This window comes from Rhinolophus sinicus, chromosome 3 (genome assembly GCF_057876585.1).
Source record: "Rhinolophus sinicus isolate RSI-liver-muscle chromosome 3, RSI-T2T, whole genome shotgun sequence".
Taxonomy (NCBI): Eukaryota; Metazoa; Chordata; class Mammalia; order Chiroptera; family Rhinolophidae; genus Rhinolophus; species Rhinolophus sinicus.
The window spans coordinates 142,470,948-142,497,076 of NC_142503.1; the positions used below are offsets into that span (position 1 = coordinate 142,470,948).

General features: G+C 39.5%; 1 protein-coding gene across 10 annotated transcripts in view; it reads left to right on the top strand.

Moving 5' to 3' along the window:
• SEMA6D (semaphorin 6D) overlaps positions 1 to 26,129 on the top strand; it is a 559,989-nt gene that overhangs the window by 184,089 nt on the left and 349,771 nt on the right. For 9 of the 10 annotated variants that reach the window (XM_074327787.2, XM_019730702.3, XM_074327778.2 and 6 more), the window contains exon 2: positions 19,952 to 20,032. The exons of the other annotated variant lie outside the window; for it this stretch is intronic. The gene's annotated coding sequence lies outside the window, so the exon portion shown is untranslated. The remainder of the gene's footprint in view (positions 1 to 19,951; positions 20,033 to 26,129) is intronic. 10 annotated transcript variants of the gene reach the window in all.

The following is a 26,129-nucleotide window of genomic DNA, read 5'->3' on the forward strand; positions in this document are numbered from 1 at the left end:
CACATGGCCAAGTCCAACAACAGTGAAATGATGAGCAAGCACACCCATCCATGGAGGTGAGTAGCAGAGGGGAAGCGAGTGATTGCCTAAGAGTTACCTATCACATATGCCTTGCTAACTTCACCTCAGGTATTCACCTGAAACTATCCTCCTTGGTTTTGTTCCCAGTTCTTCAAACAAGATAAGTTCTTTCCTGCCTCAAGACATTTGCAGATGTAATTCCCTCAAGCTCTAAGTCTTCACAATTAGTTTTTTTCTGATTTTTGCCTAAATATAAGTTCCTCAGAAAGATCTTTCCTGGAGACATTAGTAGGAGGTAACCTCCTGTGATTCTCTCAGTATCCTTCTTCCTTCACAGCATTTCTATCAGTTTGCCACCTTTGTTTTCTTTCTACCAGCTTTGGGATCTGCCCCTACTAGACTGATTTTTATTTTCCCTCCATTTTCTTCATTGCCTGAAATGTTAGCTTCTTTTAGTAATTAATAATCAAGAGGTAGGGGGCAGGGTTACAGTTGAGGAGCAGCGCCTAGAAGATACACATGCAGCTTAAGTTCTGCTGTAGCCAACCCAATTCTGTTCTTACCTCATTTTCAAGAGCACTCTTGGCTCCTTCTTGAGTGAGATCCTTGCTTCTTCAGTTTACCACAGTCTGACAAATTAACCCCTTTAGCTCTGCTTTCTCCTCTGAATGTATTTCTTAAGTTGTGATATACTCCAAGTCCTCAACTAGCCTGTTCCTGCTTTTCCTCATAAAAGCCCCACCCCCACCCCCTAACACCCACCCCAAATAAGCCATTAGGAATCCCTCTCAGCCAACCAGCTCTCCAGTCACACGCACACTGGATACTGGCAGGCCACGGCCACACCGCCAGGCCTCCTATCTACCACTGCAGAAGTCTTTCTTATGATGGAAACCATTTTGGATGCTACATTAGGTAGCCTAAAGTTTACACCAAAGGCTTCACTTAGCTCTACATAGGTCCCGTACTGACAATAGTGAGTCTTCCAGTCTTCCTCCAGCACATTTGTGATGGTCACAAGTATGCATCAGACAGTGGCTCCTCTTACTGGTTAAAAGACACTGTCAAGCAGATGGGAGAGAGGAGACTCGGTCTAACTGGAGTGCTTCGGTTTCCAGTTGGCTGAATTGTATATAAACTCACACTGACTGGAATAACCTATCAACACTAAATTGAACTGCACATTTCACAAACAGGTTCAAGATGAAAGCTGGGGACAGAAACAACTATTGATTTTTTTTTTTTTTTTTCTTTTCAAGAGGAGTGAAACTAGCTGTTGTATGATTTCTACACACATGCATTTTTGCTAAATATTTCTTGTGGGAGTATCCACTGAAGTATGCAAGGGTCATTAGAATAAAGGCTAGATTTTTTGAAAAGAAAGAAAGACAACTTTGATAGTTGGCACATTTTTAGAAAAGATGGAATTTGGGGGCACCAACCATTCATATTCACACCCTCTCCCAGTCTTTTTACCCCGAAATCCCTCTTTTCATAGATGTATTTACCCCCAACAATGCTTCTTAAAGTCACTACCATATGCTTCCTGGGCTCACTCATAATTTTCAATGCCCACATCCTTTGCTACTTCTTTATCCAATTTTAAAATAATTTGTAAAACTACTGTCACTAAAATATCTCATTGCCTGTTCATTTAAGGCACTATTCCCACCAAGCACTCTTTCATAACTGAAGTTCCTCGTCTGAATCAAAGGTCACAGAAAATGTTTTGAGTGACAGTTTTCTCAATTCTTCTGAGAGTGACACATAATTAGTACCGTTCTAGTTGCACGAGAGAGAAATTAATTTATTACAGACTGAGGATGCCAGAGTTGGCCCCAACGCAAAGATGCCCACTTGCCAATCTCTGGAACCTGTTACTGTACATGGTAAAAGGGACTCTGCAGGTGTGATTAAGTGAATAATCTTGAAATGGAGATATTATCCTAGATTATCTGAGTGAGCCCAATGTAATCACAAGGGTCCCCATAAGTCAAAGAAGAGGCAGGAGGGTCAGAGTGAGAGACAGATGTGAAGATGTTATGCTGTTGGTTTTGAAGACAGAGGAAGGAACCATAAGCCAGGGAATACAGGCAGTCTGTAAATGTTGAAAAACACCCTTGAGCCTCCGAGAGGAACACAGCCCTGCTGACACCTTGATTTTAGCCTGGTGAGACTAATTTCAACTCAGGACTTCCAGGACTGTAAGATAACACAATTATGTTGTTTTAAGCCATTGATTTTGTGGTAATGTATTACAGCCACCACAAGAAACTAATATAGATGCTTTAGGGCATTACAGCCTACTTTTCTCCAGGAAACCCAGTTAAGAAAGGTTGCCACCAGGTGAGCAAAACCTTACAATGGAAGTGAAGGATGTCTCAGAGTGCTGTTGCCATTCAGATGCCCGTCTAATGTGTCTCTGGAGAGAAACTCCTTTCTGGCAGGCCTGTGTTTAGTTTTATTTGACCATCTTTGAGAAGATTACTTTTATTAGTTGATTTTAATGAAGAACTCTTTGACTGGCCTCCACAAATGGATTAAAAAATCACTAAGAATTGTCAATAGGAGAAATGTCTCCGTCAAGGAAATGGGAAAACGTATATAGGCAGGGGAAAATTCTGGTGTTTCATAAGTATTCATAGTTAATCCAGAACCTATATTATTCTAATGTCATCATAGCCCTACCCTTCAAGCATATGCCTTGACGTCCAAAACACTAAATTGAAATATTCTGCAGTATCTATAGAGTGTTTCCTTGGGCTCAGCTAAACATTCAGACCCACGAGATTACCATAGAAGATATTCAACATCATATCCCCTTAGGAGGACTTGGATGGGGGCCTAGTCTGCCAGACGACAGCCCAGGTGTTTCTCTTATGTGGGCGTCTTTGCAGAACTCTGTGCAGCATAGGCCAGCTGCTAGGAGACGAGGTCTACACTGGGCAGTTGCTCCAAAGCTGAATGCCCCAAGAGCCCATATCTCTTGTAATAACAATAATTTCCAGGGTCACCCCAAGGGACATGTCAGTGACAAATTCAGCACGTTCAGGGAAGCCCAAAGTTTTACCTCCTACTATGTGTTTATAGTTCATGTATGCACCTCCCAATCCAGATGCAATTTATTAATCATGGGCTGCATCTTACCATAAACAACATTGGCTAACATGTTACCCTTAACGGATTAACCAAGCTTGACAGTTAAAAGAAGGTCAAATTTTCCTGCAGAATGGAAAAGGGTTGGTTAAATATGTTGGCAATGGTGCATGTTCCATGTATAACATTGCATTATCATCATCATCATCATTCTTGTTATTCATAACTCCTATTTTTGAAGATGAACATTTCCGTAAAGCTTTCTGTCTTTTATGCATTGGCTTGTTCAATCGTCATATGAGCCTTCTGAGGAAGGCATAATTAATTTTCTTTCCATGAGAACAGAGATTCAGAGAGGTTGAGAAAATTTCTTAAATCAGTTTGCTCTACTTGCATCCTTCTTGTTGCTAAATCCAAGTTGTAGCCTTTGTCACGGACACCTGTGTCTGCATCCAGGAGGACTTGTGCACCTTTCTCGGCCTACCAGAAACCCACATGGCCAGTTTCATAAGGAGGGCATTCACTCTGTAACCAACGTGCCCATAAAGGAAGAATTTGTGCATGCTTAGTTTCTCAAACTGAAATGGAGATCTTTAATGGTTAAAAACAAAATAAAAGAAAAGAAAAGAAAGAAAGGAGCGGGAGACACATGAACACTTCAGTGGTTGACAATGGTCTTTTCTCAGTTACATTCATCACTTAGTACAACTATGCAACTCGAATGCAGTCGGATTCTGAAGAGTCCTGGATTTGTATCAAAAGAGAGTGGTGAATTAGTTGGGGAGAACAGCCTTTAACTTGGAGTGTGAAGGAAGGCTTGAATGTGGAGGTAGGGAGGGTCAGCGGTATTCACTAATCACTTCCCCCACAAAAGAGGCTGCCTTCAGTTCTTGCTGACATCAATAGAAATACTAAATCCTTCCATAGCATTTCAGCCAATTCCTTTCACAGCAGGATCACTACTGTTTCCCCTCACTTTTGAAATCTTGCCGTCTTTACTAGCCATTTGGTGGCGTTACAAATGATTGTCTGTCTAAATCAACAAGTGGTAAATCTCCCTTAGTTATAATTTGATTTAAATTAGCTTACCTTGGGAAGCAGATCTCCACACGTGCAAATTACCATAAACAGCAGCCTTCTTTGATGATTTGCATAATTAAATGATATAATATTAAGACATTACTGTGAAGTGGCAACCTATGATGCCTTTTTTTTTCCCAACTGAAGGAAAATATAATCCTTCACTTCTTTCCCGTTGCCATTTTAAACCAAAGCAAACCTCATTAAGACTGTTGTGGTTTTACAGATACATTTTCCTAAGATGTCATGCCCCAAAATTTTCCTTGACATTTTCCAAAATCTGAAAAATGATGAAATCCCCAAATACATAAAAGTAAGGTATGATAGTATATCTTATTTATAAAATTATGTGCATAGTAGGTATTTTGAAATGTAGGAAACTAAGAAAGACAAAGTACTTGAATTAGTTGTACTTCAAAAGATACATTAGATGGCATTGTTCCACTCAGCGCTGTGTCTGGGAAGAGTTTTTCTTCAGAGTACTCTTGGGATTTCAAAAAGATTTCTGCTTTGGGGAAGTGAGAGTTTTAAAATGTTATCGGAAAGTTGTGAAATTTAAGATGTAAATCTTCATTGGCTTTAACAATGGAGAAATCAAATGGAGTAGTAAAATCCTAGGAAGCAAGCCCTGGTTTTCAAACCATAAGGCTGTGATAAGATGTTCACTGTGCATTTTTGCATGCTTTAGTCTTTCCATGGATTGTCAGAAAGATGTTTCATGAATTGCCACATGGTATAAAAAGGAAGCATTCCTTTGAAACAATAAGAAACCATTTGGGTGTCATTGCCTGCTCCTCTGGAGAAGGAACGCGCACAGGCTAGAAAGGCCTGAGCAGGAAGCAAGTGCTGTGGTGTGGGGAAGTGCCTTGACTCAATGGTGGCTTCCAAGTCCACTGCCAGGCAAGCTACCCCAGAGGTCATGGGACAGAACGACCAAATGCTAATCGAATGCTCAGTTCAATTTAAAACACACAGTAAGAAGCAAGGGGAAAGAAATGGGGCAGGTTAGCACACACCTAGGATACAGTGCAAACAAGGAGAAAGGTCCATGCTGTCTGAATCTGATTCAGGTGATGTTCATCCACAGGATTGGCTACTCAATGTACAGGCCCCAGTGCAAAATGAAAATGTGGGGTCCCTGGTTCAAAAAGCAGGGGAAACAGTACCATTAAAGGTACTAAAATATCAAGGTTTTCCTTTCATCTGTGTATCTTCTGTTCTCACACACATTGCAGTGCTTCACAAGGCCTCTCATACAAAACACAAGTTCAAAGATAAAATTATTAACAGTTTCAAGACAGTGATGGGAGAGCAGTAAACTAAGTGTGGGTCCCTTCTGGGTCTGTTCCTAGGTCCTATCTATTTCTCTGCCACATCAGGTTTTCTTTTTTGCCGAATGCCTTGAACCACTAGTAGAGATTGGTGAAGGACTGAGGAAGGAAGGGGAGAAATGGCCAGCTCTGATTCAGACACATTTATTTGGACAGACCTCTTAGACCTCTGTGTAGACTACCAATAAGCCTATTTAGGCCTAGTGGGGTACATGGGTCTCCATGCTGATAGTAGGGGCAAGGCTAGAGATATCATTCAGAGATTAATCTGCATGTAGAGCTTATTCTAAGCTATAAACCAAATGATATCACATAGAGAAATATAGAGAAACGAAGAGAGTATAAATGAGAAAAAAAATGTTTGTTTTTCTCCCTAGATTGCAAACTTCCCAAGGGCAGATCATGTGTTTTGATTTGCATTTGCAATTCTAGCAATAAGCAGAGTCTTACACATAATAGTGTTAGATAAATGTTCAGAGAATGAATAAAGAGGTAAGCAACAAGTTATTCAAAAGTATTATTGTTTTTCTCAGAGACTTTTCTTTAACTCCCTCTAATTTGGAAAGGGTTTACTTTTCCAGCAGAAATTGTACACTGATATATGCATGCTTATTAGAGGCAATTTTATTGTTTTTTTGTGTTTTTTTTTGTTGTTTTTTTTTAGTAATCTACCTGTTTTCCATGTCTTCTGTGATACTAATTAAGACCATTTAGTATGGAATAACTCACTCAGATGTGACTTCAGCATTTCTTTTACTCTTTGCCATTAAAGATGTTATAACATAACTATGACATCATACATCTATCATCTCCAGGAGCTTCATAAACAATTTCCAGTGGCTACTTGCTTCACCGTTAAGATTTTGTTCCTCTGAAAAAATTTCCATCACTGTTTTTCAGTTCCTTTGGAAGGGGAGAAAAAGCAAAAACAGAACAACAGTATTTTTCAAAATGTGCTTTGTGAACAAATATGCTTATAAAACCCGGTTTCCCAAATCAGCACACAAATTGAAAGGGCTTCAGCACTCATTCTACTCCCTGACCCCTACACTTCACTTTCCCTAGCAAAAATCCATCGCAGTTTCTGCCTTATGAAAAGTCTTTTGATTCCAGCCATGGCATTTGTAACTTGGCTAATTATGAAGTACAATTAAAAGATGATTAAGAATTTTTCTCTTCTAAGCCAGAACTCAGGAAGTGTTCTCTTTGTTCTTACCTATTTAATCATCTTTGCAGTCATTTCCAATCTAGCATTACTCCTTTTGACATATCCCAAAATAGTCTTTATAATTCTGGCCGGAAATGTTTTTTTCTTATCTGATCTGGCAATGTTTTTGGCTTTATTGGCTGCTATCAAATAAGATACCCTTTCAAACCATCTAAAGTCATGGATGCCTCACTTTTGATGCTATAAATCCCTGAACTTCTGCTCATCTTGGGTGAGTCTTCAGAGTAGGACCAAGGATCTAAGAGTGGGTGTCTATGCCAATAAAATGGAGGAGGGTTTTGTTGTTGTTGCTTGTTTTTGTTTATTTAATATCCTGAAATGCTCATGAGAAACATTCCAATTTCTACTCCCCATGCCCCTGAGGCTTCAGCTGGGAACTTTAAAGGATTGAAGATATATGGCTTGACACAGAAGAAGAAAGACATCATCATTTTAGACACAGGGAAGGGCATGTGTGAAGACTCAGAAGTGAAAGCAAGGAAGTGGTATTGGACAGTGCCGGGGCCACTGCAATAGGGGTCCTGGAGTGAGGTGGTGGCTCTGAGTAGCTGTCATCAACCAAGCCTTTGCCTTTGAAACTCAGATAAGCCACCGTGGCTGTGAGGGCCCTCATCTAGTGCCTCACCATCGTGATTAGGAGCGCTGGCTCAGCAGTCACACTGCCTGGCTGAACGGACCAGCAGCCAAACCATGGCTGACATATTTCACCTCTTAGTGCCTTAAAAATGGCCACTAAAATACACCGTTGAAAGATGGGTGTGAATATGTTTTAGTCAACAATTTTGAACCACCAGTCTTGCCAAGCACTTTCACATAAATTCTTCACATGAGAATAATTTGTAAATTAAAAGGCACTCTTAAAATATAAATTATTATACATTTTCTCAGTTTAAAAAAAAACCTCATTGCAGTTTTTATTGTTTTCAATTATTATGTCCAGTTTAGTGATGAAAAAAAAACAATGGAGAATAAAAAAGGTTAAGTGATTTGCTCAAGGTCACATAACTAGTGATTCTAGACCACAAACTCACAGTGAGATTTCTGGTCCAGTGAGATTCTTCTGACTACCCAGCTCCCAACAATCTGCTTTTAATGAAGTGCCAAAGTGACATCCAACTTCCTGATTCTGCTACCAGCCATCCTCCTGCTAAATCTCCAAGAATTTCACTAGATTCAGGGCTTGGTAACTCTACATCCGCCACCTGACCATCTTCTCTTCCCAAATCGGGCCTCCTGGACTTCAACTTCTCTGTCCTAGATCGACTTTCTGATTTTACTAAGATTGTAGGACCAAACAAAAAAGGATGTGCTTTGCTTCACTTGTGGTGACATTTCCAGGCCATTCTTGGTTCTTCTGTGCTGCCTGGGGATCCTGCCCACCTCGTAGAGTGAGTGCAGCTCCGAGGCTGTCGAAGCCCCATAGTCAATGATGAGGAGTAAACTTGGAGCAGATCTGTGCATGTTTTCCCTCTGCAACACTTGGCTCATTTCTCTTTTTTGTTCTATTTCGATAGGGCGCTGTTTGCTTTGTATGCAAAATAAAAATAAATTGGGGTAAAAAAAGATTTTTGGAGGGTGCTTTGAGGATATGTTCTTCCATAAGTGTTACTTGCCATTATCAGCAGAGAATAACATGCCCTCTGGACCAGTGCTGACATCCAGACCAGTGTCTTATACTGGGGAAACCACAGTCATGCCAGCCAGGGACCCATGGGGGGAGGCTGCATGCTAAAGGAGTGGGACAAATTGGAAGGATAATTAAATTACCTCACTCATTAAAGTGGAATTATGTGAGGAGGAGGAATGTCAGAGTAAAGGATAGAATATCAGAAGAAAAGAAGTTTGGAAGAACTTCCCTGAGAGATGAAGTCATACTATATATAAAATCGGGCAGACTTGTCAAAAAAAATTTCTAACAGAGGCAGAACAGTTTGGAAGCTAAGGATGTAGATTCAAGAGCCAGATTTCTGGGTTTGAATCCCATTTTGTAACTCAGTAGTAGTGTGACAAATTATTGAACTTCTTTGTGCCTTTGTTCCCCCCTCTATAAAAGAGAAATAGAAATGGTAGCCTATCCTGTAGGGTTATTGAGAAAATTAACTGCATTAGCTTATTTAAGGCACTTGGAATCACGCCTGATATGTAGTAAATACCCTATTCACCATTGTTATTGTTTTTGACAGGAGTACTTATCTTGTGTCTTATTTCTCTATATAATATAATCACTTTATTCTTCTGCTCAAATCCTTTTATAATTTCCGTATAGAATAATTTACCGTAATTTTCATTTTTTGTTATTTAACATGTGCCATGTACTGTGACAAGCACATAGTCTCTCATTTACTCCGTACAACAATCATAAAAAGTTGGCAGTGTTATTAACACCATTTCACAGATGAGAAAAATGGGATTCAAAGAGATTTTAAAACTTGCCAAAGAAAATAAAATTAGAAGTGGCAAATTTTGAGTATCAACCCCGTCTTGTATCCCTGTGTGCTCTTAATCACTGTGGTATCATTTGTAGCCTCCCTTCCTCTCACCACCTGTTCCCCAATACCCTTTAGCACACTGTGGCGTCGACTTTACCAGCCTGTTCTCACCCAGCTTCCCCCAAAATGGCACTCCCCTCCAGGAGTGCTGCAGCCTGCAACACTCTAAGTAAGCTCTTCCATGCTCTGGGACTGCATGTCCTGTTCTCATCATGTCCACTGCACTTTTCACTTTGTAAATTAGGAAAGTCACTACTCATTCTTCAGGAATCACATCGTGTCACCTCTTCTTTGAGGTCTTCTCTTACTTTTTCAGGCAAGATTGGGCTGTTTTGTCTCCCTGGACTTATATCACCCATTGCACAATGTGCAACTTTTTTTTTTCCTTTTTAAAAACATTTGTCTTCCCCACCAGACGGTGAGCCTTTCAAAAATAGATAACTTTTAATCTTTGCTTCCCCCACAACCCAGAATTGAATCTTTTACAAATGAAGCCAATCATAAAATTATAAAATAAATGAATAAATGAATTAAAAATTCCGATTATGTTTTAGAGCAGCACTGTCCAGTAGCGATTTGGGGGAGGATGAAAATGTTCAGTATCTGTTCAGTGTGGTGGTCACTACTGGTCACTGTGCCTGTTGAAATCAGGAAGTGTGGTTGATGCAACTGCAGAACTGTCATTTTAATTTTGTTCAGTTTTAAATAATCTAAATTTAAATAACTACTTGTGGCTAGTGGATGGTAACATAGTTGTAGAGTTAGAGTTGGAGCAGGGTTTTATTGAAGATTTTTCTATAGTATGCCTTATCCATATTTCCTACTCAGTTATATACTGTATCTTATACTTGGTCAAAGTCAGGAAGTAACATAGGTTGGAGAATAGAGATTTTAAGATGCTGCAATGAGACAGCAACACTTTTCTATTAGCACACATAGCTCCCTTTGCTGATGGGATAATGGCTCATCAGAGGGGAAATTGAGGCTCTTAGAGCCACACAGGTAACTATTACAGGAATTTTTGTGATGGGGTTAGCAATCTTTTCCACAGTCTTTGAGGTCATGAGCAATATTTGGGGCCTCAGTAAGATGTCTGTGTTAGATGCTTTCAGGGTCTCTGCAGAGCTAACAAGTAGGAAAAGACATCAGCCTCTCTTTATCTGCTTCCCTGGGCTCCTCTGACATTATGCACATTTATCTATTTTCCATTTGTCTTATTATACTGTCATTATTTGTCCATGTTCTGTTTTCTCCCCATCCTAGGTGACTTCATTGAGAGCCACTCTTTTTCTTATGCATTTTTATTTCCCTAGGACTTATCATAGCACTTGACATAAGGAAGAGGGTCAATAAATGTTTGATGAATGAATGAATGAACATCGAATCGAGGAATAAGCCAACAACTCCTGGGACTCCAAGAGAGCCACCGCATCCATCACAGAAGAATGAATAAGCCAGCGAGATACTAGCCTGCAGCAGTGTCACCCACTAGAGAGGAAGACAAGTGGGAACAGAGTCCTGTCCTGTTTGCAAGACAATCAGAAAGGAAAGCAATTATGCAGTCTAGGCCAGTGCAGGCAGTTAGATGGAGTGGAGTTTAAGTAGAGTTGGCAGTACCATCTTACGGTCCACCTGAGGGAATTTGGATTTAGTGACTAGGAAGCAACAAGATGTTTTAACAAAATACTTTTTTCATAATCTCTGTGTTGACTGGAGAGCTTGCCCAGACTCTCTGGGTTGGGAAATGAGCTCAACCGGTAGATGGGCAACTCTTCCTTTCTGCACAATCTTTGTCTGAAAAGGCCCTGGGGACAAACATGAAAGTGATGAGAAAACCCCCGAAATGCATCCCACACATGCACACATCCTAGGAGGTGGCAGTACATAGCAAGTGAAACGCTTAAACGGAACGTGAACAGGGATTCATCTCTGTTCAGTTTAATTCAGTTCAATAAAAAATTTAGTGAGTATCTACTTTGAGGAGATACATAGATAATTAAGACACAGTTTCTTCCTTTAAGGAATTCACAATCTAGTATGGCAGTAAGAATTATTAATTAATAACTTGTAACAGAGTGTGATTAATGTAATAATGTGATTAATGCAATAATATGGGTGAGCTAGGTTCAGTGGTGGCACAAAAGAGGAGACAGTGAGCTCTACTTTTGTTTGTCTTGAACGATGTGTAGAAATTCTTTAGCTATATGTGTTGGGGAGGGGTGGAGACTAGGAAGGGAAGGATGAGGCCCTCCAATTAGAAGCAAGAGCACAGGCAAAGACAGAATAATGTGACAGAGCATGTAGGGGTGATGTGGGTAGCCCTCCCAGTGGGGAGTACTGAGGTATCCATTTCATTGGAAGATTTATCTGACTTTCTGGTGCTTGAGAGATGATTCTCGCTATTATATGTAGGATAGATTACAAGATGAAGGACCTCTAAACAGGAAGGCCAGCTAGAAGCTATTATAACAACTTCAGGGTGAGAGGTTTAGGGTCCTAGTTAGAATTATGGTTGGAAAATAAGGGACAAGACTTTCCAAGGTATATTCCAGAGCAGTGATTCTCAACCTCCTTTCTGTCTGGTGACTCCTAAGAAATAAAATATATTTCCATCAATAATAGTGACGGTACACTAGAGAAGTATTTCTAGAAAGGAATGTGGGAATGTAATTGAGAAAATCACCCATATGATTCTGGTACATAAGCTACATTCTAACCACCCAACTAAGGATAATCCTTATTTTAGAAGAAGAGCAGAACTTTGTGAGGGCCAGGAAGTGGGAGGGACTGAGGCTGAAGATGTAAAAAAATAAATGTTACCATTTATTGAGAACCTATAATGAGCCATGCTCTTGGCAGCCGTGATTTAATTTGCTCTTCATAATAGTCTTATAGGGTAGGTATAATCACCTTCATTTTACCTAGGAGGGCCCTGAAGTTCAACTAGATTCTAAACCTTGCTCCGGTTCCCATTACTACTGGAGGCCATCCCTGGATTTGAGCCAAGGACCATTTGATCGAAAAGCCCAAGCTCTTTGTAGCACACAACACTGCTTCTCTCTGGGAGCTTTAGTGCTGTGCCTGAGAAAACCCTAGCATCTTAACAGAAGGGTGTCATTTACATAATAGTAAAGAAGAAATTGCCAAAAGTGCTAGGTGTCAGAACCAAGATGTCTGATGTGCGCCTTCTAGAGCTACTTTGTTTTCCTCTATTATCAACACTACAGTGTATCAAAGAATGATGAAGAATTGCTTGTTAAGTTGCTAAAAGCATATGGAAGGGAAATAAGGGATCCATCTAGTCATTTTTTCCCCAGGCAATACGTATTTATTAGGCTAATATATGCACTTTGCTGAGTATAAAGGATTAAAAAGGGTATATATTTGTAAGCATTACTCCTGCCACCCAGAAATCCATAGCTTTGTGCAAGTTAAAACAGGTAAAATATAATTCTACTGGAGTGTGCTGAGTAGTCGAGCAGAGATGTAAGCTATGTACATGGTCCTTTTTCCCCCAGCAACCACACATTTTATTTTGATTTTTGTGAAAAATAGATTTTTTTTTTTTATCAAAGTGTACTTTGCATACAGTGAAAAGCACAGATCTTAAGTGTACAGATTGGTAAGTTTTGAAAAGTGTTCACACCTGTGTGACCCACACCCTAGTCAAGATAGAAAACATTTTCATCACCCAGGAAGCTCCTGATATTCCTTTCCTAACAATCTCCATGACCTCCCTTCCCCAGCCCAGGCAACCACTGTTCTGATTTCTATCAGAAAGGCAGAATTGAAAAAAAAAAAAAAATCCAACTAGAGCTCTACCACTCACTGACAATAACTGTTTAACCTTTCAGCAGCTTTTGACCTCACACCTTGGCTTGATTTTTTTTTTCCAATTACAGTTGGCATTCAATATTATATTAGTTTCAGGTGTACAGCATAGTAGTTAGACACTTATGTAACTTACAGAGTGATCCCCTTAGTAAGTCTAGTACCCACCTGACACCACACATAGTTATTACAATATTATTGACTATGACTTTTGAGGCGCGGTGCTCTCTCATTATCCCTCTCCTGACTGGCTACCGCTTCAGTCTGTTTTGCTCAGTTCTCCTCATGTTCCCAATCTCCAATTGAACAGAGTCAGCGCTTTGCTCCTTCCTGTTCCTTATCTGCACACTCCTCCTAGTGGTCCATACTTTTTAATTTGAACAGCTAGTTGACCATGAAGAGTGATAATCTAAAAGCCTAGCTCATCCTGTTCAAACTTTATACGTAGAGAATGGTCACCCAGACTGTATAAGCTCTTTCAAAATGGGCATTGTAACACCAAGAGAGCAAACCTGTTTGGAGCTGTACGAGAATCCTACGCTTGGCTTTTGCTTGCTGTAAGTGACCAATGTGGTTGGTGTTCATAGCAGACTGAGTTACAGCTTAGAAAAGGGTAGGAACAGATGGAACGTCTCCCTGGCTGCCAGGAACCCAATGAGTATAGCAGAGGGAATGACTAGCTCTTTCCTAGAGTTTGAGAAAGTCTTCACCAAGTCTTCACCTGTGGCAGCTGATTCTTAAAGAATGAGTAGGACATTGGCCCAATGGAGAAGTGAGCAAGGCATCCCAGGAAGAGGGGGCAGCAGGGCAAAGCACAGTGACCTGAAAATGTTACAGGAGATGCAAGAAGTCCCGTGTGGCAAGAGGTGAAAAGGTGGCACAGGATTCTACAGGGCTTTGTTTTCTCTTCTAAGGAGTAGGAAGCACTTCTCTGAATGGGGTGTTGGTAGTAGTGCTGGGGTTGGCGGGGAGTGTAGGAAGATGACGTGAGCTTGATGTTTCAGGGGAAAAAAAATTGAATGCCAATGGGAAGGGCTTGATTGAAGGAGGATAGTACCAGAAGGACAGGATCGGAGCCCAAAGTCTCATCTCAGGCAGAGCCCCACCCCCCAGCACACACACCCTCAGAGCGTTCAGTAATTTTCGAGGTCAAGGGTGGATGGAGAAATAGTTTTGCTCTGCACTTGCTAGCCTAGAGAGTCCAAGTTTGAGGGGTGCACACCTGCCTGTACAATGCATCAGTGCCTCAGGGCCTGCCCCATCGCAACAAAATTGTCCTTGACACCTAAAATGTTCTTGCTTTTTTTGTTTTTGCTTCTTATGTCGCCTAAAGCCTCTTCTTCTGACTCGCATAATTCCCTCATCTAGCTGAGGGCCTCAGATAAGCTCAGCATTAGCTGCTAATGTCTCATTGTCATTTTTGACTCTACTTCATCTTTCAATCATTCTTTCCGGCAAGAGATGTCATCTAGAGGGGTTCTGCAGCTTACATAAATGAGGTATGAACCCTCATGATTTCAAGTGGGTTATCAAACCTCTTCCAAGCAGAACCAGGCATCTGGTATCTCCAAAGTGTGAAAAGGACATTATGCATATGTATGCAGAGACACATGCCCTCCAGCATTTCCCAAGTACTTGCCACATTTTCACTCACACAGGAGCCATATGCAAGGGGACCCGAGAACTGCTCTTAGAAAGGAAAGTGCTTTAACCTATCCTTTCTTGTCTCTCTTCTCTTTACAATTCTTCAATTTTATTTTCCTGAACCCAGGAAAGGAATAAGGAAAGGTTTGTCTGAGTGTGCTCATTATATGTTACACACAGCTTTGCACATAGGTAGGCAGGTAACCATCAGTAGCCACAGGAGAAAGTGAGAAAAGCAACAAAGCTCAGTTTACACAAACACAACAAGGGAAACAAAATCTGGTAGCCACCGTGTTTCCCCAAAAATAAGACCGGATCTTATATTGATTTTTGCTCTAAAAGATGCATTAGGGCTTATGTTCAGGGGATGTCATCCTAAAAATCATGCTAGGTCTTATTTTCTGGTTAGGTCTTATTTTCAGGGAAACACAGTAGATTATTCTGACAGAGATCATTCTGCCTGAACTATCAGAATTATGGAGAGTAATACTAAAGAATCTTTCCCAGAGGTTTCCAATAACTTGAATTTTTCTATATTTCAAAGTGTGGTAGAGATGCCACAAAATGTCAAAGAAAGGCAAGGCATGACAGGCTGGGGACTGGATGCTCAGGCAGTGAAGACACCTCTGGAAATTCTATTACTTTATTTAGATTCAAGGTCAGATTTTGATTGAGACTCCGGGCTTTGACTTTTAATAAACCTGGATTTGAATTCTAGCTCTGGTACTAACGTGTATGACCTTAGGCAAGTCATTTTATCCTCCTGAATAATTTAGCTTCCTTGTTTGTATGAAGATAATAATGCCTACTTCGTGGAGTGGTTATAGGGATTAAGTGAGCAAACTTTTATAACCTTTGCAATGGTGGGTGGCACATAGCAAGCCCTCAGTAAGCACATTTATTGTTTTTGCATTTTTACACATCATCTCGCACACTTCCTGTAGCTTCATTTTCCTTATTTCTAAAATTGGACTAATAATAGCTCTTTTATTCACTTTATATAGTTTTTGTGGACATTAAGTAATAGTGCATGTGAAGATACTTTGTAAAGTGAAAAATTGCAAATAGCTACAAAGTGTGGTTATGGTTATTTTAGAGGCACTTAGGCTGTCATAGTTACAAGAACACTTGGTAAATACAGAACGTTACTGATCTGAACAGGAGCAGATGCACTCACCCAGAAAGCCCATTTCCTGTCCACCTTTTGGTGTGAAAAGCTGTGGAGTGTCTCATGTGTGTATAAGGTGGATAGTATTTGGAAATAAGGATTGGGAGGTTCCTCCCTTTAACAGTGGTATATACGAAGTTAGTTTTCTACTCACTTCAGTTTTTTACATTTTACAACTGCTGAGCTGTTCTTACTCCTGGAGCTTAAAAATTGAACATGATTGCCACAGCCCATCTGATTCATAACCAGCCAGCAACTCAAATACTAGCAGACTCTGCCAATCTTCATCTCTTTTCCACGAAGCTGGCACTCTCATGCTTGTCTCATCCTCTCTGCCCCTTAGTAGGGGAGGGAGAATGGGTCTGAGAAATAGGCAGTACCTGCATCCTGACTGAGTGATCAAGGACCGACTATTTAGTGTTGAGGCTGCCCAAATCCTCTTTCTCAGTGAATTTCAACACTTTTCACATCCCTGTAACCCCATGTGGAAGTGAAGAGGTCTAGTGGGTAAGAACTCTTGTCGCCATGGTCTGGCATCCTCAGACAGAGCTTGTTTTGAACTCTACCTTTACCAACCCCCCTTGCAGCTTTCTGACCTTGTTTACATTATTTATCCCCTGTGATACTTGCTTACTACATTTGTAAATAGGGATAGCAATATATCTACTGAGCAAGATTTCTCTGAGAATTAGATAAAATAATGTATTTAAAATATCTTACAAAGAACATAGCACAGAACAAATGCTAAACAAAAATGTCCTATTCTGTTCTTTCCCTTTGATTTGTAATTCATTAACAATTACTGCAGGACTTTGTCTTTCTAGAGCACTCTTTTCTTACCAAAAAAGTAAAGTTAAATTCAATGATTTGTAATTCCTGTATGCCAGTGAAAGTTTAGAATCCCTACACTTCAGGTGCTGTAAGAGAGGAATAATTAGGTTGCTCTGTACATTCTTAGGTAGGGGGGATAAAGTCATACAGGGAGATTACAAAGGGAGGATTTGACCTAGGTGTTTTTGGATAAGTAGGATTTTGATAAGCAAATAGATTTTGACAGAATGAGGAAAGACATACAGAGTCTAATGCTTTATTAGATTTAATGCAAACGGTTTGGATAAATTGATTCACACTAAGATAATAAGAGATTCTCTCGCGAGCTATGTTTGCAAATTGGAAAGAGGGAAACTCAAAGGAAGCAAGAGGCAGTGTACAGCACTGTTGGTGCACACAGGCGGGGTTGCAGCAGACTTTCCAGGAGGCCATAGCTCCCCACTGGACTGTAATTTGTGTGAGAGCAAGGACTCAGTCCAGTGTTGCCAGGCGTACTTGCTGAATGCTGAACTTTGGATCAGTAAATGAGTATCACTGATGCACCTACAATATTAATGTGTGGGTGTGGAGTAGGATCCAGGAGAAGAGAACCTAGTGATCTTTTTATAATAGCAATTCTCTTGGAACACTTCCCCAAGATACCCCAGAGCACTATTGCAAATGCTGGTTACTATTATTATTGCTATGCTTGTAGACAGCTTTTTCTTGCCTGTCCTATAGCTGTGAGTGTGGGAGCACAATTCTCTGGGGACGTGAGCATATGTTCTTTCCCTGAGAAAGTCTGGGAGAGAACCCCAAAGGATACATTGTACCCCTCTCCCAGTCAAGAAAGGAAATTTTTGCCTGAAATGCTCCCTCGGTCAATGAGTAAAGAAAGCGGTAGACGGGGAATGGAGCTTTATAAACGTTTTGTGTATTAGAATGAAGAGTCAATGGATGTATGAGTTAGAAATCCTGTGTTCAATTCTTGATCTCTCACCATAAGTATCCTATCATAAGCTCACTGGGCTTCATTTTCTCCCCCATAAATAAGAGTAGGCCGATGGACATAGCATGATACCTTCTAGCTCTATGCTCCCACTTTTACTAGTATTTCCTAGAATTTTAGAGGTGGAAGAATACTTAGATGTTAAAAAGAAACATGTATATGTGACAGAAAGTGTGCCCCCAAATTACAAAATTATTTTGGTTTAGTAACTTCATCTGTGCAGAAAGCCATCTCAACACAACGGGAACAAGTTTGGGTTTCTATCTTCCCCTTCAAATAAGTCTTACCCACCTCTTTTGTTGATGGCAGTTTCTGATTTTCTGAAAAACAAGTTCCCCTTTTAAACATCACTACTGTTGTTCCTCTTACGCACCCTTCTGCTATATTCAGTGATTGACTTATGTCCACTGGAGCCAGCTAACACAAGAAGGGGCTGGCTGAAACAGAACATGTTTTCTCATTAGCTGAATCTGAAGGTGGCCTCTACCAATTAATTATTGAATTGAATCTTTGGGCTAGGTACGTTAGAATGCTCTGCTCTCATTGAAAAAAATGTAGTCCTGGACCCCATCCCAGGCCTGTTAATTTAGAATCTTGAAGAAGTAGGGCCAAAGAATCTGTACTTTTAATTTTATTTCTTCTCTCTCTTTTTTTTTTTTTTACAAATTCTCTACGTACTTCTTATGTACGCTCACATTTGAGAACTGCTTTCCTCAATATGTGCCCAAATCTGTTCAGTCTTTAAGGACACTAATCTACTCATAATTTAATCTTAAATGACTCTTTGGCCTTGGAAATGTTAAGGGCATGCAGAATTCAGAAGGCATGTTTCCAAAACATATGAATAGTATGCTGCAGGTTTTAATCTTCCATGTTTCAAATAAAATATTTTTTTCCGTCAGTTGAAATACAAGGAGCCGAGTGGCTGTGGCGTGGCTAATGTCACAGTAGGCAGCGCATGTGGTATAGACTTTTCTGTGGCCCTTGGGTTCACGGAGCATCTTTAGTATATGTTCTTATTTTTTAATATATGTACTCACAATTCCATGTTTTCTTGCCATTGAAGAATTATCCCCATAGTTTTGCTTTTGCTTTGTTTTTGTTTTTAATATAAAAATACCAAGTGTATTATTCTAAAAAAACACTTTGGCAAATGGTGAATATAGTGAATATAAAACTTAGATCTTCCCTTTAGCATCAAAGAAGCTAACATACACACTCATATACTGATAGAACAAAAACCCATATAAGAATTACTAAGTTGGACATTTTCTAACTTTAAAACACCTTAGATCTGAAATCAATCAACCAGTCAATCAATCAATCAGTCAATCAAATCTGTGGTAAACAAGTGAATAGATATCTGTTACTTGCACCAAGCTATTGAGTTACTCAGATGCTTGAAACAGATGTCTGGAAAACCCTCCTACAAGTAAATGACCTAGAGCTTTAGAGTGTGTCTGAATGATGCCAAGTCAGCAGAGTGTTGCAGGCCCAGGTTTAGCCCAATCGGCTGTCCATTCCTGACCTAAGGCTTCTCTGGATGTTTTTCAAGCAATTTCAGGGAGCTCCCGGGCATATCCATTCAGCAACTTTTCACCCTCCTATTTTCAGGTTTGGGAGTCTCAAGTTCCCCATTGGGCTTGCATCCCTTCTGTGTCTATGTAGCCACTTCCAAGGTCAGACCCCTCTATTCCAGTAATGTGGTCAGAGAAAGATCAATCCATCCCAATCTTTAAAGATTCATCCCAATGGCAACTTCCTCTGAGTAGTAGTATAGGGTGACCTTGGAGTCCTGTACTCACCCTGACGTGGCACTCAGTCAAAGCCCAGGTGCCCTGGACTGTCCAATGCTTGGCCCATAGAATGCCCACAGACTTTTCAGTCATGTTAGCACATGCTTTATTAAGATTGGATTTGTTCCTTTTTTCCACAGAGACTATGTCCCTATTCCAGTTTATTAAAGCTGCCATGCTGTGCACCATTATTCTTCCAGCTTATATTCATGAATGGCCTGTGCTCAATAGGAACATTCAGGTGTAGATCAATAATCAGTCCTTAGTTAGGATAGGAAAAAAAACACAAAACCATTGATGCCCTGCTTTCAGCTGTGTTTAAGAGGTCTTATCATTAAAGCAGCGGCAGGCATTCATAAACCAAGCTGCCGGCAGTGCTGGACATGCAGGATTAAAATAATGGTCCACAAGCTCTGTCTCATAAATGCTTTCCTTTGACTTTTGGCAGGATCTCCAACCCGAGTATATGCCAGTTGACATGGGAACACTGAGGCCAGCATTTTAAGGATTTTCACATTTGCTTGCAATGGTAAGATTTAAAGATACAACAATGAAGGACATTAAATATTACTGGGTTTTGGCTTTTTGCAATAGATATGAAACTGAAGTTGTTTAGGTATAATATTTTTTGACCCACACAAGTCTTTGTTCAATTACCTTGCAAAACCATAGTAAACACAAGAGAAACCTATATTCCATAAATATTGAATTAAGTTTTATTTGGATCAGTGAAAATAGGGAAACTGAGTAATAACAAAATTTCCTTATTTCTGCACAAATGGACCAAGTGGGAGAAATGGTTTCCATTTTGAACAAAGTAACTCTTTGTATTCAGAAGAGGTATGATTATGAGATCATTATGAAGGGACACAAATTTTAAGAACAATGAGGAGAAAGAAAGGGGAAGTGATTCTGTTTTCAATATCTTAGGGGGCAGTCATGCCCTTACCGTGTGTCTAGGGATTAGGTTTCTAAAAGAACCAAATCTTCAGTCAGTGAAGAGATTGCTTAAAAAGGAAGAATGTCTGACGCTGAAGGTATGGTAGTGATCCACTGGACACTTGTTTCTTACAAAGAGAATCATAATGGTGAAGATATTGGCAGGTGGATAGCAAATTGTGTTATTAGAAGACAGTTTTGAAAAGAGCAGTCTTCCACTCTTTGTATGTGTGTGTATTTCCATATATATGTGCAAACACACTCATACACACACACCTCTTAGATGTGAGGCCCAGATATATTATTGAATAAAGTAATAATTAGTGTTCTGTTTTTATGGAAGAGAACAGAGTCTCTGGACACATTTCCAATGTAAAGTAAAAAAAAATGCACCATGATGTAGTTAACTGGAGTCAAACAAGGTCACCTAGATTCTTTGGACCCTGAATTATTAAACTCAATAGCTTAAATTCAGTAATGGTACTTAGTTCATTTCCAACTTCAAGCTGAGCCAGATTTTCATAGGGTGAGACTGTACTCAGCACATTCGATTCTCTGAAGCCTACTATTTTAGTACATTTTCTACATGTTTTGGTCCCCATTTTCATGTGGCCCTGTAGCAGGACCATGGTACATTGATTGAAACTTGACTTTTAGCCAACATATTTGTCCATTTTTGTGTACCACACATAGCTTTATATCTGTGAATTTTCAAAGGATATCTTTTGGCAGTTCAGCATTTATATTTAATCTAAGTACATTCCTCTCACATTGCCCTGCTGCTTTATTCAGTTATTTATTGTGGTTACTTTTAGTTTAACAGCTTGTATTCACATAATCTATTTATGGAACAATGGATGAATGATTGTGAAATATCCTGGAAGATGCATTACTTAAACTGATGCCTGGAAATGATGGTACAACTTCACACTTTTATACATACGCGTATAAACGTAAATGAACGTACCATTATGGTTTCTTTTCTCTGAATAGCACATTCCTCTTACAGATTAAATCACTTTGCACTTGAGTTTAATGTTTTATTTCATGACTTAGATGCGCTTTCTAGGAACTACTGCCAAACCCTAGTTCCCATACATGTCATAGTTTCTTATATATACATGGAATTCAAGAAAACATCCTAATTAGAGAGTCATTAAATCTCAGATATCAGCAAGGCCAGAGTTAAACTGAACAGAGCTTTTTAAAATCCCCAAGGCTGAGCAATTTGAGGAGAAAAAAAAAAGTAAGAGAAACATGCACGTGATTGGCCTTAATGAAACCACAAATCTCTATGTAAATGGTAGCTCTAATAACTCACTTCTGGACCACAGAAGTCATAGTTTTATCTGAGCTCTGCATATTAAATTATTCTTTTTGTTATCAAGAGTGAAACCCTATCAGAGAAACTCAGTCCATCATGCTAAACTGATTTGTGGCATTTCAGATATGGAAAGGTTTCCTAATTTTGTAGAGAATCAGACAACACCGAATCCTTTGCCACTTCTGCAATACGAGAACACTCTGTTGACCAGATAGGCTTGTCTGAGGAAAAAATACATTGATGCAGAGTGGCATAGTAGAAAGAGCAGTGATTTAGGACCCAAATTCTAATCCTCACATCCTAGTTGTCTTAGCTGGAGAAGTTTTATTTCCTTCTTTTGCCTCTGAGATCTTAAATAGTCATTTAACAGTGGCCTTAGTTTTCAATCTATAAGACGAAGTTAATATTCACTGTATTCTTTTTTTATTTATCCAAACACTATAAGTGGGAAACACTGAGGAACTTAATCTCACTACACAGAATTTAGAATTGCTAGAAAGTTGATTCCTTATTAATAGCACTTGACTGATTTGAAAGTTGTGTCAAAAAAGCATCTTCATAGATGTTCACAGATGTCTTCACATTAAACAAAGGTTTATAGTGTTCTGAGTTCTAATATACCTGGGTTTTCTCATTAAATTATGATAACATCAAAAGTCAAATGTTATAAGTGACTTGTATCTCAACATGTCTCTAGGGTTTATGCTGCGTTGATCCCAAATTTCAGTGTCCTAGAATTATTCCAAAAAAAGAAAAAAGAAAAAAGAAAAAAAAAAGCATGGGAGAGAATGGAAGAAATGTTTATAATTAAATCCCTGCCAGGAAGCTGGGGAGGAAAGGGTCTCTGGGGTTGATCCTTGAGGTGAATCATCCTTCCTCAGACATCCCTCCCTTGAATTCTTTTCAGATGTACGCTTTTCACTAAACCAGATTCTCTGCTTATCTTTCTTTCCACCCCCTTCAGTCTCCTTCCTCCTCTCCTTCACACCTCAGAAAGTCCTTTATTTGTTTACAATCCAGTTGGGGTATTTTTGGATTTTTGTGGGGTTTTTTTGTTTGTTTTTTTAATTATTGACCCACAGCCTTCTGCTTCCATAAATCCTGCTTTAAGTGTTTGATCTCTAAGACAAATACACCCTCCATAGCCTTGAGTTTACTCTCTGACTCTGTTTCATTACAATTGTTATAGACAATCAATATGAATTTGGTAGCAGTGGGGGTGGGATGTCTTGGGTCAAAAAACACAATTTGCTTGAACACACATAGTCCTTGTCTCCACAAAGAACTGTGGATCACATGTCCTTTAAGAATAAAGCCATAATTGTTGGAAAACATCACCTAGAAAACAAGCAGGAAATTCCAACAATTTCCCATATTATGGAAAAATCTTCCAGAGCTCCTAGTTCATGTACTAATGTTAGAAGCAACCAAGGACTATGAATAATGGATGAAGTTAAACATAGTGGTCCAAATTTCTCTTCAGAGTGTGAGAGAAGAACATAACGTATGTGGGTCAGAGAAATTGGCTGACATATGAAATACCAACAAAAAGTATCATCACTTGGGGTTTTTAGGGATAAAATTTGAACACTATCCAACATTTGCCAGTGTGGAGATACTTACCTATGTACAGTACCATTCTCGTCTGTGGTCCCAAGATTCCCAACTACATGGAAACCTCATTTGTACCTTTCTGACTATCAAAACCCACCCTCATTTCTATTATTTAATTCCCCCAAGAGAACAAAAGTAACTAATGGTTTCTTCAGATCTGGGTATGGTTCATTTTGTGCTTATGTTAGAACCTAATTGAAACCTTTGGGTCACAAAATTTTGAGACGTATATGGGAGAGTAACGAAAGAAAATTAAGACAGGAATAAAGCTAAGTATAGAAAATATTATCTTAAGATACTCCATCCAGATTTCCATGTGTTTACAACTGACCCAATTAGCCTAAAAATTGTGGTTTTTAATCATCGTAGCAGACCACACTACTGACAACTCAATGAACCAATTTTCTTGGGCTCTGGCTGGTCTGGATACTTCCCCTATTATTCCCCATGTTCCCAATCTCAAAAGACAATTTCTCTTTTCAGTCATTGACCTTTGCTTCTCCCAAAGTCAAAATCAAGGTGAGACATAATCAGCAAAGGGGGCTCCTTAGGCCCCTTCCCAGTGGTGGGATCATGAAATGATAGAAATTGATGGAAACTTAAGTAGGGTATCTAAACTTTTAGCTCCTTTCATTAGCATTTCACTGAAGCTCCATAAAATTGCAAATATTTTATATGCATCACCCACTATCACTTTGCAGCTGATCATAATAACCCATGACTAATAATAGGAACCAGAGAGCCACCATATCTGCAATGGCCCCATCTATCACTGAGACATTTTTGGTGTAATAAAGTCAAAAGTGAATTTTCTTCTGTTATTTTTCAAGTTTTGCATCTAACAAAAATGTCATTAGAGCACAGTGACTTATGGAAAATTGGGATAGATTGAGAGCCTCTGATAAAAGGCAATGTTTATATCACTGAAGGATTCTATTGAATTGAGGGGGATGGGGAGAAATAGTTTTTAATAATGTGTTCTCTGGTGTCTTATCAACCATCTGCAAAAAACTCTAATTAAGCATCTAAAGATATGTTATGAAAATACATTGTAAAGGCACAAATATCCTGGGAAATATTTTAAAAGCTTAAAAATATAAATTTTGTTTGCAACTATAGAGGGCAAGGAGAGCTGAGAAACATAAGTTGTGTGAGCATACTGTGATTTCATCCTGGTATCAGGCAAGACATGCTCTGACATTTCATTCCTTGGCCATATATGTCAGCTTTTAGACTATTTCTGCTTATGTTGTATGTGTGTGTGTGTGTGTGTGTGTGTGTGTGTGTGTGTGTGTGAGAGAGAGAGAGAGAGAGAGAGAGAGACAGAGACAGAGACAGAGAGACAGAGAGAGAGAGACAGAGACAGAGACAGAGACAGAGAGACAGAGAGACAGAGAGAGAGAGAGAGAGAGAGAGAGAGAGAGAGAGAGAGAGAGAAAGGGAGAATGAATGTCTGAGAGAGTAGGAAGTAAACATCATCAAAAATGAAACTTTTACAGGTTACCTGAAAGGGCAAGATCTACCAAATATCTCTTTCCTCAAAGAGTGACAATTACTGCTAAGATTAAATATGTTCATTTTAGAACTGTTCGAGAATTTGCTAGAATTCTTGATGTTTTTGTATTGTTCAGTGAGCTGTATTGTTCTCTTGTCATGACACCACCATGACAACTATTATATCTTAAGATCCCCCTGAAATCCTCATTTCATAAACAGGAGATCTTATGGTAAAAATAGATATCACTAAATATTATTTTTCCATGTGAAAAACATTTATTACTTTCTGTTTTCTCCTTTCCTAGTCATTCATACACCCATTTATTCATTGACTCATTCATTGAACAAATATTTATTGGTCACCTACTAGGCATTGCTAGGTATTATTTTGTGTACTGGGGATACTGAAGTCAACCCAACACATAAAAATTCTTGCCTTCATGGATTATCTTCTAGTGGAGGAAATGAGTAATGAGAAAAACACAAATATAAAATCTAAAATGTTTATGTATTTTATACACACGTGTGTCTTTTATAGATAAATCAGTGCTAAAGAGAAAAAGTAGAGAAAGAGATATGAAATGTCACAGGGTCGAGGGATTGAGTTTTAGGTAGTGGCCTCGTAAAACTTTTTTCTATATAGATAACTTTGGAAAAAAAGACTTGAAGCAAATGAGGCAGCAAGCCATGTGGATATCCCTGGGGGAAGAGTTTTTTAGGTGGTGAGAACAGTAAGTGAAAAGGCTCTGAGACAAGAGAGTGCCTGGCATATTTAAAAGACGACAAAGAGGCCATTGAGGTTGAACCAGAGTGAAAGAGGGAGGAGAGGTAGTAGGAGATGAGGTCAGAGAGGTAACGTGGATGCAGATCATGGAGCACCCTGATGCCATAGGAAGGTTGGCTCTTCTTCAGTGAGATGGGAAGCTTTGGGAGGGTTTTGAATAGAAAAGTGGCGTAATTTATCTGACTAATATCTTTACAGGGATCACGCTGGCTGCCATGTTGAGAGTGGTCTGTGGGAGATCACAGCAGGGAAACACAGGAAAGGCACAACTGGGGAGACCACAAAGGAGCATGCTGCAGTCATTCTGATAAGAGAGGAGAGGATAAGGTCCTGCACCTCAGTGGAGAGGCTGAACTTGACCTTGAACATGGTGAACTTATCCATAGTAACAGGAGAGATATGGATAGGTGGGCAGATATGACAGTGAAAGCATGTGGAAGTTCTCTTTTGATTATCTACCAATATCAA